The sequence below is a fragment of the Gymnogyps californianus genome, chromosome 1 (genome assembly GCF_018139145.2).
Source record: "Gymnogyps californianus isolate 813 chromosome 1, ASM1813914v2, whole genome shotgun sequence".
Lineage (NCBI taxonomy): Eukaryota > Metazoa > Chordata > Aves > Accipitriformes > Cathartidae > Gymnogyps > Gymnogyps californianus.
This window is the reverse complement of record NC_059471.1, coordinates 59,247,417-59,259,994: the sequence shown is the minus strand read 5'-3', so window position 1 is coordinate 59,259,994 and position 12,578 is coordinate 59,247,417. Positions and strand designations below refer to the sequence as shown.

General features: G+C 49.7%; 1 protein-coding gene across 1 annotated transcript in view; it reads right to left on the bottom strand.

Annotated features, from left to right (window-relative positions):
• CLYBL (citramalyl-CoA lyase) overlaps window positions 1–12,578 on the bottom strand; it is a 181,708-nt gene that overhangs the window by 140,505 nt on the left and 28,625 nt on the right. The window lies entirely within an intron of this gene.

Here is a 12,578-nt window from a genome sequence, read left to right as displayed (position 1 = left end):
CCTCAGAAAAGCTTAGCCAGGTGGGGTTTAAGTTTAGAGGTGAACCCCAGCAATACTCTGGTGAAGTCCCCAGGAGTTTTTAAGTTTGGTCCGAGTGCCTCCCTTCACCCGGCTGAGCACCAGGCGGGCGGACGCGTGGACGACGTCTGGTTCTCAAACGTGTTTGTGCCCCACCACTTAGGATGGTGCTTTCTGTGTCAAGGCACCTCTTTTTGCTGTGCAGGAAAGATCGGACGTTCCGTCCTCGGCAACTTCTGCCCTTGGCACATACCCCAGCCCCGACGCTGGCCCAGCCCGTATGCAGCTCACCCGAAGGAACAGAAAACCCAAAATTGGCACCCGTCAAAGCCACACTGTCCTCCTGCCCCAAAGCCACGCGCTCGATTTTCCTGCAGATAAGGGCAATGGAAAGATTGCCATGGAAATCGGTGGGCCTTTTCCGAGGTCTTGGGGAAGGGGCTTCTCCAAGGGGTTTGAATCTGCCCCATTCTCTGCTCCAGCCAACGAGTGACCGCTGCCTCCCTCGCATTGCCACTCTTCACTAAAACTGAGTCCGCCTTCCCATCCTGCCTACCTCCAACAGCAGGAAGAAGCTCCCCAGACATATTAGCGGGAAATACGTCCAAAAAGTACAAGTTACTAGTTTTAGACTTAAATAAAAGATAGCATCATACCGTATAATATGATAGCTGCTTTCAAATAGACACATTTGTATCAAGGCCTAATCCCGGAAAGATTTTTTGCAGTATCTTGATTTTACCATCAATAGATCTCTTTGCATTTGTAATAAGGAATATGTGGGTACATTTTTCTGGATTCATAACGTAACACTTCTTTGGCTCTGCTCCGCTCTTATACTTCAATTTCTGCTCAACATTTTTGTAGAAGAATTACTTGGACCCAAATGGATGAGCAAATAGATAATACATTCTCTCACTTAAAATTGCTTTTAAGTCAGCGGCACTAAGCTTGCTTATTCCTTCCTTTTTTTTTAATTTGCTGTGTAGTTTCTGGGGCTCTCCTTTCAGAAAACTCATGCAACTCCTGTGGGCATTACCGAGAGCTCACCAAGAAGACGGTACATATAATGAATTTCCACATAGCTCCATATACAAAACTGACGTACGTTAAAAGTAAACAGACCGCACTGTTTTCCATGAAATACAAATCTCTTATAGGAATTTGCTACAAATTATAAAGAATAGAAATAAAAAGGGGAAAATGTGATTTTTCTTAACTCTTCTTTCAGTAGATGTCTAGCAGGAAGATGATCTCTGCATAATCACAGAAATGAAAGCATAGGTCAAGGAATCTGGAAAACTAGCACACGAGAGCAAGCCGCTGTGAAACAAAACCACGTCAGGGCCTGAAGCTGGCAAGCGGCAGGCAGCCGCCGCTCCGCCGAAGCCGCTCCGCCGGGAAGGTCTCAGCACCTCCGACGGCTGGGCTCTGGGGCCCAGTAAAGGTTAAGCCGGCGAGGACTGCCCTACTACTCCGTGCTCCTCAGACGCTGCACGCGGGCTCCTCCATTGCCATCGATCCGCTACTAAAATAAACGAGATTTACAGGAATAATAACAGAAGCACTGTATATGTAATTGAGCCCGCCCGGGCTATACCCCAGGTGATGGGGATTGCCAATGGTGACCGGCGGAGCTCGCCTCAGCATCCCTACACACCCTTCCTGGGAAGACTGCTTATCTGCGGCGCTTTGAGATGCCCTATTTCTGGAAGATGACAACAAATGCAAAGTATTGACATAATTGTTGTAATCCAAATTTTCCATCAACAAAAACTATTTTCCTAGCAAACACTACCTCTGTTTATGAATTTCCTAGTAGTCAGACAAAAGACATGTTTGTTCTCTCAGCAGATGTTGCATAAAAATGAATACACTTCCCAAACATGGGCATTTATTTTTTTCTCTATAAATAAACCAGCACCTGGTTACAAATTTTTCTTTGTTCATCAGTTTTGTAAGCTTGAAAATAAGATGAAAATATATCTTTTTATCTGTAGAATTTTGAAGTGATGTAAAACCTTTGTAGTGTAAAAATAGGCACTGAGCATTTAAAATAAGCTGAATTACTAGAATATTATTGGATGGCCTATTAAATATAATATTTTCACAACATGGTAAAGTGAACATTATATATATATACTATAACACACATTTTATCCCTCTATAATTTAGTCTTTATCACGCTGGTTCTTTCATTATTAAGACTAGATACTGGTTTTTATATGTGCAAAACTGGTACAAGTTGCCCTGTGAGAAAGTTTTTGTACCAGTTAGGTAAGAAAATAATGAATTGAACTTAATCCTCATCACCACACACCTTCTTGGGGACACAATCCTCAGAAAGGGGAAACGTTTTCGTGTTATGTTGTTGGGGCGAGGGCGAGCCGTGCTCGGCGTGCACCGGCGTGGAGTCAAACGGCCTACGGGCTACTGATCAGTTTGCACTGCATTTGAGATCATCTTCTCCGCTTACAGAACAGCTGTGTAAACTGAAGGGAAGGGAGATCAGCAGGGTTTTAGGCCGGGGTTTGAGAGATGTCTGCACACCGGAGGGGACTGAGGGAAGCGGGGCCAGGTGCCACAGCGGGGCAGGCAGTCCGGCCGTGGTTCCGATGCTGGAAACCAAAAATCCCTCTGCTACCCCCACGGAAAGCAAAAGCAAAGCACCTTGGGCTGCGAGATGCACGTGGGGACACAGCAGGAGCCAACACCAGGGAGCACGAGGAAAACGGGGGAAGAGCGTAGCCCAGCTCGGCCAAATTATTTCAGACAGGGCACGGCACATGGGGCTGCCAGAGACAAAACCATTGCACCGGATAGCAGCCTTTGGGCACGGAGACTGCCCGTTGTGGAGCGTCACCGTGGGCTGGCACATCTCCAGTGGGTGCTTTCCGAGTCCGGCGGGCGGCTGCGGGGCCAGGGAGCCGGAGCGGGGTGGGACGGGCGGCGCTGGGGCAGCGTGCGGGGCTGGCCGGGAGCACGTGGGGCCTGCGGCCCCCTACAAAAGGGACGGCTTTCTCTTATTTTGGGCTGGCAACTGTTTTGCAGTCCTTGGGCGAACGGCAACCTGCCTGTGTCTTGCAGTTTTTTGACCGATAAAAGGGCTTGAAATGCGTGTCTGCCTGGTAGTGCCACGCACGTCTAGGAGGAATTGTAAATACTTGGAGACTACCGGATGAAAGAAGTAAAAATATAATTACCAGAAAGCAAAACATATAAGCGTTTTCCTTATGGGGAATGCCTCTCGTTTTACATAAATTTTCTATGCAGATTAAGCCTGGGTGATTCTAGCCACATGAAAAAAATCAGATCTCATTAAATCTTCATTTTGCATTTAACACTGAAATCAGCTGGGTGATGTTTCTAAAGAGTTTGACTGCAAGAAGTAACCTTGAGGGAGTAAAAGGTAAAATAAAAGTCTGTCTTTAGCACAGAACCCAAATTATGGTGAAACAGAGTTAAACAACAGCATGTGTTGGTGCTAATTTCCACTCTCAGAGGCAAATAATTTCTGAAATACCCCAAACTCACTGTAATTACCCAGCCGATGTTGGCTGCCTAAGACCAGGCGCAGCACCATTTCGGCGACGAACCTTTATGGAAGCAGCGAAGCCACCGAAGTTATATGAAGATTAATAGAAATCTGAACCGCGCTACATCTTAAATAAACAAAAGCTTTTGTAGCCGCGCTGAAAGGCCCATAAAAGTAAACTACAACCTCGGCAAAGCCTTTTAAACTGACAAAACAGCACGGCAGAGGTCAGGGAGGCAGGCGGGTCAGCAAAGCCCTGCCTGCAGGTTTGGGGGTCGGTCCCTCTCCCCACTCGCGCGGGGGCCTCGCCGGGGCCAAGGAGAAACCCCGCCGCCACTTCTCCCTCCGCCGGAGCAGGGACACTTGAACTGCCCTTCTGCCTCAACAAAACTTTAGTTTGCTGATTGGGCACGAAACAAAAGAAAGACAGCGGGACGCGATTTATAAGGGGGCAGGGTAGGCTGACATGCTATTGTACTCCGGAGGTATCCACAAGCTGTTAATTCCATTTTAACATTGTTAATAAGACTGTTAACACATCTGACTTTGTTTAGAGACTTTGAAAATATCAACAAACTAAAGAAAAAACAAAAAACCCCTCAAACACCCCCCCCCCAAAGTAAAATATGATCTTTTCAATCACATCAAATGTCCAAACGTGACGCATCTGCCTGTCCGGACCTGGCAGCGAGGAGGAGGGACGGTAGGGAGGCTCAGGGATGTGAGTCCACGTATGCTTCATCCTCTCGTTACACTATTTAGCTAATCACGTTTTCCAGGTTAAATTTAAAGGACTCGTTTCTAACACTGCCGCCGTTTTGAGAAGGAGAGGGAGTAAACCTGGAGTCCCCCCTCCACGCACACCTCCTCTCCCTCGCTCGCACTCGCACGCAGGCAAATGTGCAGATTTAATCAGTGTGGAATGTTTTAAATGAATAATTGGGTCTGACAGATTTATTGCAGTTAATTTTGCAATAGAATGGAAAAATGTTTGGATCTCAGCCTTTAAAGTATTAGGAAAACAATTAATCCATCACATAACGGAAATTCCTGTATTACACCCTCATGTCCAATTAAATAATGTCAAGTAATCTTACATTGTAAAATGCTGAAAATTGAAGCTTGAAACGTTGGGGGACTATGTTTTAATTTTTTCAGGAACCTCGAAACAAAAATCACATCAAATTAAAATCAGATGCTTCGATAAAAGGTTTTTTGGTTTTATTTGGAGGAGGAGACTTTTTAAAGTAAAAAAAAAATCTAACAAAGAAAAAACCAGCCTTAGTCAAAAAACATTGATTTCTCTTTTGCTTTCCAGCTTTTGCATCAAGAACGCTGTCTTAGCAAGGCAATCTCAAAGCAAATCAAAAGCGTTAGGATGAAGTGTACAGCCGCAGAAAAGATCTTTAAAGGGAGATAACCAGCACTTCTCTTTTTCAGCAGGCAGAGGGGCTGATTCCAGGGTACTTACTCAGGCACAACTCTCCGAGACTTCAAGCCGTGTTTTGCTTGAATAACATCCCGTAGGATCGAGTCCCCAGTTTAGGACCAACTGACAGCAAACTTCAGAGACTGAAAGTAAGCGGGATTCGTTTGTCTTTGTTTACAGCCCAAAGCTGCTAATGCTGTAAAATTGCTTAATGTCACACTCCATCTCCTTTTTATTAAAGGTAAGGTTAAAAAAAAAAAAAAAAAAAAAGCCTGCAAATCAAAGAACTTTTCCAGAATAACAAAAACACCGACTTACAAATGTCTTGCCTGCCCCTGAAATTTGAAACTTGGCAAATTCATCCCGTTCGGCTGCTGTACAAAAGCTCCCTGAAGCGTGTTACAGTAGGGACCTGCAAGCTTCCCAAATACTTTGGCTGTTTCTAAACTAGGGGAGATGGGGCTGCGGTTTCAGGGCTCCCTCAACTAGAGCAAAATGAAAGCAGTGGTGAAATTTTAATATTGCAGAGGTTTAAGAGGAGCACGTTCAGCTGTTTTTACGGGGGGACTGCTGACGGTCCTGCGGCAGGCGAGGTAGGGAGCGCAGGGACAAAAAGGGATTGGAGCACGTGTCGCTAGAGAAAGGCAGCAAAAAAAAAAGTTGGAGGCACTGAAGAAGGAGTAAATATGAAACACAGGGAAACATCCTTCTTCTGGTATGTCAACGGCAAAAACAACAATCTCAAATCTCAGGTCGCATTTAAAGGCAATAAATATTGCAATGCCTTGCTGGCACCTTCGTTAAGGCACCGTCGGCATGGCTGGACAAATGAAAATGGGGATTGCACTGAATTAAAGAAGTGTAAGACTTGGCCACCACCATTCAATTTGTTTTTCCAAATACAACACAGTGCTTATTTTGCTGGTTTCTTACAATCTTGATGTTCTGGATACCCACGTTGCCACCCAACTATTTCTGTTGCCATAACAACGTCAGAAATTTGGTCCTCGATGTCCTTTTTAATAAAATCATTTTGGGACTTGGGAGCTTTCAAAGGCAGGACGGTTTCTCAATTTAGGCAGCTCACACCTTTCTCACAAGGAGCCTATTTGTTTCTGTTTCCCTAAAAAAAATAATTTCCTAATTTGAAAACGATGTTCCCTGTCCTCCCCCCCCACCCCCGGTCTTGACATTGGAAATAGGCCTGTTGCTATAAACAGCTTTTCTGGGGGACTTGGGATAGGATTTTCAAGAAATAGGCAACCTACAGCAGCCGGGGGACCACCTCCTAAGGTTTATGCAAAGGAGAGAAGTACTGTATGTGCAGCCCAGCGTCTGAAATAACGGGCAAGTTTTCTCCACCTATCCACTGGACGGGTTTTAAGACCTTCAAAAATTAAACACACAACCAAAAATTACTTAAAAAGTGTAACAGCGCTATATATTCTGTATCCGGTCACTTGGAAGATCCTCATCCCTCCCATAAGGCGAGTGGAGCTCCCTTTGGGAGCTGCCCCTTGGCATGGCTAATATTTTTTTCTACTTTCTCAGATCAGCTCAGAATGAGTGGAATAAAAAAACCCAAACCCACCCCTGGCTCTTTACCATTAAATAAATTGGATTCCTAGCACAAACACCAAAACAATGGCCAAGAGGATGTGACTAACAAACGCTGAGGGAAGAGTCAAGCTGCCCTCTCTTTGCATATGCAGCGAAACAGAAGTCATTAGGGTTGGGGTTCCTGCCCCCCCCTCCCCCATTTAACATATCTGTGCATTTCAATAAGTTGAGAGAAACAATGCCCGGCTTTCAAAAGTTGCAAATTACTGGGAATACATTGCAAAATGTGGATAGCCCATAACATTGGAAGATGTTTAAAAGTATTTGTCTTTGTTGTTTTTTTTTTTTTCTTAAGGAAAAGGAGAGGGAGAAATCATAATCCTCCAGGAAAATAATCCTGGACGTCGAAGAAACCGTACCCGTGAGATATGCAAGAAACTTCATGGGAAAAAAATGGTTCAAGTGTATATTTTTTAAAAGAACAAATATCCATTTATAGCCGCCTCACTCGCTGGTCAAAGCCAGGCGAGGAGTCCTCTCGCTCATGTTCACTGATGATCTTAAGCCAAATGTAAATATTTGTGGCCCTCGCTGCCGATGGCAGGCAGACACCTACACACCTACACAGCCGCACTTCGAGGGGGAAAAAATCCCTTTTCCTCTGTTACCGGTGGCATTTCTATAGCTGCTACAGGAGCGTGACGGGAATCGCGCCCTTTCCAAGCAGCCGGTTTTGCAGCCCAAGTTGGAGGGCGCCCGCCACGCTCAGAAAAAGAGGGGGTATCCTCCCCACGCGGGGAAAAACCTCGACAACCCCCTCGGTAAAACAAAAAAACCAAACCACCCAACCCTTTAAAACCCTCTCCCACGCTTGATGCGTCTATATGGAAACGTCTCTTTTTTGGACGCTACGTGGGGTGGGGGTCTTCACCCCTCGAGGGTAACACCCCTCCCCCACCCCTCGGGGCGGCGGGGCCCACGCCACGCGAGGGGCGGCCGAGCCCGCCGCGCCCCGCGCCGCCACCGGGCGGGGAAACCAGGGGCTCTAGTGACACCCACCGACCCCGCCGCAAAATGCAGCCCCGGGCTGGCCGCCCCGAACACCCCCACCCCGACGGGCAGCGGCGGGCAGGGGTGCGGGCAGGGGCCAGGCAAGGGTGCGGGCAAGGGTGAGGGCTGGGGAAGGCAAGGGGGCAGGCTGGGAAGTGGGCAGGGATGCGGGCAAGGGGAGGTGAGGGGTGCCGGCAGGGATGTGGGCAGTGGCAGGCAGAGCTGTGGATGGGGGCAGGCAGGGGTTTGGGCAGTGGCAGGCAGGGGTGTGGGCAGTGTGCTTGCAGGGGGTAGGGAAGGAGCAGGCAGAGATGTGGATGGGGCAGGCAAGGATGCGGGCAGCGGCAGGCAGGGTGCAGGCAGGGGCAGAGAGGAACGCGTGCAGGGGGCAGGCAGGGATGTGGGGGCAGGTAGGGGCAGGCAAGGATATGGGCAGGCAGGGGTGCGGGCAGGGGGCAGGCAGGGGGCAGGCAGGAAAGCCATCAGCTCAGCATTCCTGGCTGGCTTTACATCTCGACAATTGTTCCCCCTTCCCTCCCGGCGGGCGAGGAGGGAAGCAACCACTTCAAAGAGGAAACTTTCTGCATGAGGCAGAGACGAGAGTTGTCTCTCCGTTACCCAGACTATTATTATTATTAATATTTCAATTCTCTCTCTCTCTCTCTCTCTCTCTTTTTTTTGGTCAGCTTGCTAATAAAGCTGTTGTTATTCCTGGGGAAAGGAGGAGGCAACGCGCGCGCGGCGAGGGAGGCGCGCGCACCGGTAACTCCCTTTCCAATTTGTTTTCCCCCAAAGAAAACGGAAAATATCTCTGGCAAAAGGAACTGGCCAGCAGCTCTCTGCCTCTGCAGCTCGCGTCCTCGCCCTGTGGGGCACCAAGGGCGGCCGGGCTCCGGGGTGAGCCTCTTCAGCCCCAGGCCAACCCCCAGCATCTTCTAGCACCTTCTGTCTGAGGATTTTCAAAGGGCTGCACAAACACTAATTAATTACCCGTGCTCCATACCCATGCAAACAAACGGAGATGCGGGGATCCGTTTTACGGATGGGGAACTGCTTGCACAAGGAGACCCAGCGAGTCACCCCCATCCGTGGTCGAGCCAGAAATTAAAATACTAATTTTCTCAACTTTTAAATATAAACCCCATTGACCACTTTACCGTTCCAGGGGACGGGGAGAGACAGGCTGATCAGGAAATTAATTCCCCATCTCCTTGCATTCAGCCTAGAGACACACAAAACCTAAAGGAGAGACGGAACAGGGCGCTCCCCTCACATTCATACCCGTTTGCACCGAGTCTTTTAACCCCAAATGCTTTACACAGTCAAAACACCACCAAGAAAGAATTAAAAATCATTAGGAGGAGAGGCAAACCAATTTGAAAAATCTGGGCACGCTCATAGCTGCTCAACTGAGCCTTTAACCAGCTGAAGAGCCAGTTTGGTAGAGAGAAAGGAGAGGGATCTCCCTGGTGTTAGGAACTACAAAGGAGGAGACTCCGGCATCAATACAGGCCAGAGTGTGGGAGACAGACGGGAGACAAATACTGGTGGGAGCGGGGGGGTCACGGGGATAGATGGGGACCAGATTTTCCAGGGCAACTGAAGATGCAGACAGGCACCTGGCAGGATTTTCAGAAGCAACTGAGCAAGATAGGTACCTAAATCCCACCGATTTCAATGGATGGGAGGATGGCTAACCTGCTTATGCTCTTTTGAAAATCCCATTAAGCGCCAGCTGTATGTTTAGGAACCCAAACACATTTGAAAATTCATTGTAAGGCTCCAGGACGGATAAATTTTAAGAGCAAAGCACTGTTGTGCTGATGTCAAGAATTAAAAAACGGAGTCACATTCCCTCCCTGCCCAAGAAGGAATCGGGCGGTTAAGAAATAAAAGAATACTTCTTTCTACTTAAAGAAATAATTTTGCATTTGCGCATTTAGCCTTCCTCATTTCTAGCTCCTCTCTTTATCTTTCGTAATAAACTAACTGGAGCGAGTAGGGATTTAAGGCAGAAAACGAATACCACTGCCAGGGTCCTGATATAAGTGAGCGAGTGGCAGTGCTGGGGGGGGACACAGGTAGGCGCTGGGGGGGGACGACAGGTAGGTGCTGGGCTATGCAGTGAGGCAGCGGGGCTGCTGGGGACACTGCTGGGACGGCGATGTGTCGCTGCAAATGTGGGGAGACAGGAGACAACAGGCAGGCATCGGAGAGCAGCTTTGCCATCACGCTCAGATGCAAAACGATGCGACTGAGGGCACCGGGCGACATCCCTTTACTTTCAGGGGGAGCGTTGGGGCAACTCCGGGAAGGCAGTATGTCATCATGAAATAGCTGTATATCGCACGTACACCATTAAGAATTACAGCATTAATGATACATGGATTATTTTTTCTCTGAATCGAGGTTATTTTGCCAGCGTGGATTTTCCTGTAATTTTTTATGCTTTCATTTATATTTTTTTAGAAAACTGTTAAAATAGGATTGTTGAGGGAATGCCAGACTTTCCCATGAGTTCGCTTTAAATATTTAGGTAGCAGCTGTCTCTTGATCACTGACGAACTTTAAAATCCACAGAGTAAAATCTCAACAAACAATTGTGTCAAGACAGAGACTTTCTGAAAGGTTCTTCAAAACCCCCACTATTTCTAAAGCATTTTAACGCCAGCAGCTAAACTGACACAGCAAAACCATTGTGTTTTGCGCCAGTTTTGTTTTGCTCTATACAGCTGTGTTTTCACAGATGCAAAACCATGTGTCTTCAGCAAAAGGTCTACTCTTCCCTTCAGATGTGAACGAAGATCAAAGGTTCAAACACAGAAATACAAGCTCCTTTTCCCTTTGGAACATGTTTTTATTTTTTGCAGTGGCTCTAAACCAGAATTTCCATCTGTTGTCCTTATGCAGTGTACAGGTTAACCTTAACAGCCGGGTTTGCAATGCTGTTATCTCAACTAAGAAGCGCAGAGATGAATCACTCTTGCACGTAGGCTCCGAACATCTCACCAAGCAGCAGAAGCAGGGCTCCCTCAGACAACCAGCCGTCATTTCACGGAGAAGATGGTTGAAAGAGACTCGTTCCTTCCTTTCCAATAGAAAATTAGGAATTTCCTGAATATTATGTGACTGCGGTCACATTTAAAATTCTCCAGCTCTATTCTCTGTTGTAATAAACGGGTGTAACTCCTTTGGATTAAATGGCAGTGTTTAGATTTATAGCATGAGAGATTTAGGCCTATGGCTTTTAGATAGTATCACTTGACATTTTGTCTCTGCTTCTTCATCAAGCAGGCTGGGAACACTCTTGGTATTAATGTTTTCCTAGCTGGTTGTAAAAGGTACTAAACCGTTGCCATTTATATGACTAGCTGGCAACAATTTATCTATGTTTCACAATAAAGGCTCTATAAAAAGTGAAGTATTTGTGGCAGTTATCCCTAGAAAATAGCATTAAAGTGATGGAAGAAGCTTCTGGGATCAAAGAAGAAATTAACTGTGCAGGCATGTGTTTAAAGGATAATACAATCTATAAACATATCTACGACGGTACATTTTTATATATTTACACATTCTGTCTGGCACAGTGGCAGTAGGACCCGCCGCGCGGGGCTGCACCTGGGGATGGGGGCAGCTCCCGCGGGGTGAGCGGAGAGCCGGGAAGCACCGGCCGGCTCCCGGAGGGCTCTGCGGCCGAAGAGGCGAAGGCAGGCCGGTGTCCGTCCTGCGAGGGCAGGGCACGCCGCCAGCACGGCCGCCACGCCACTGCCCGCCGCGGCTGCAGGTGCGCGGCGCCACCCCGGCGCGGCTGGGGGGGGGGAACCGGAGGCGGGCGCTCGCGGTGCCCCCCCGCGCCCCCCAGCCGTTACCCCCGCCCCTCGCACCGCCCCCTACCGGCCCCGCCCCGCGCCGCTCCGCCGGGGCAGCACTGCCATCTAGCGGCGCCCCCGCCCGGCCGAGCGGGGCCGGCTCTCCGCGCCCGTGGGCTGCGGCGGGCGTTGGGCCGGGCCGGGCCCGGGTAGGCCGCGGCCGCGGCGGGGTTTGGAGGTTCCCGCTCCTGCTGCTGGCCGGGTTTTCCCTCCGGGCTGGCGGGAGCCGGCGGGGGCACGTCGCGTTAGGGGAAGGAGGCGACCGACCTTCCGCGCGCGGGGCCGCCAGCAGCCGGCACAGCGCCCGCTGCCTTCGTGGGGCTCTACGCGAGGAGGGCCGAGCCCACGCGGGAAGCCCGTGGGAGCGGTGGGACGGCGCAGTTTTACCTCCCCCGCGTACAGCGCAGGGCCGCTTGCCCCCTCTCCCAGCCAGAGAGGGACCGGACCACGCCTGTCCCCCCACGGAGGCCCCCAGGGTCTCCTCCTCCTCCCCCCCTGTGGCCCCACGGGGGGCTCAGCCTCCGCAGCTGCGACGCCCATTGAAACGCTGCCCTAACTGCCCCTGCGCCCACTGTGGGGAACGGGATGGATCTGGATCAGCAACCTGGTTCCACCATCACCCCGCTCACCAGTCGTCTACATGCCTGGGTGGATGGATGGATGGACAACATATTCCCCCTGGCAAGAACAGCTGCTTGAGAGAGCCGCCTCATGGAGGAAGAAAGCAAAGCAGTGCCAGGGCTGGCTGCCAGCAGTGGAGAGACGAGGCAGCCAGGCTGGGCACTGTCACCAGTGGGGCGAAGGGCCAAACCCATCCGGCATGCCCGCAAGAAGACCGCTGTGGCCACCCCCATTTTTCGGCCAGGAAAACAACCAGCGGGACGTGAGTTGTAAGAAGACAACCCCGAAGGTGCGGGTGGGTTGCAGGACAGGGTACGTGCCCTGTCGGGAGCGAGCCCGCCACCGCTGAGGAGCTGGAGTGGCAGGAGCCAGGAGGAGCAGCCACCGGCCGCCTCTCGCCCCCGCGCAGCTGCGCAGGTGTTTGTAGCGCTGCCATGTCCTATTTCACACTTCTCCGGGTTTGGGGCGCACACCTGAGCCAAAAGAGGGACCAGCA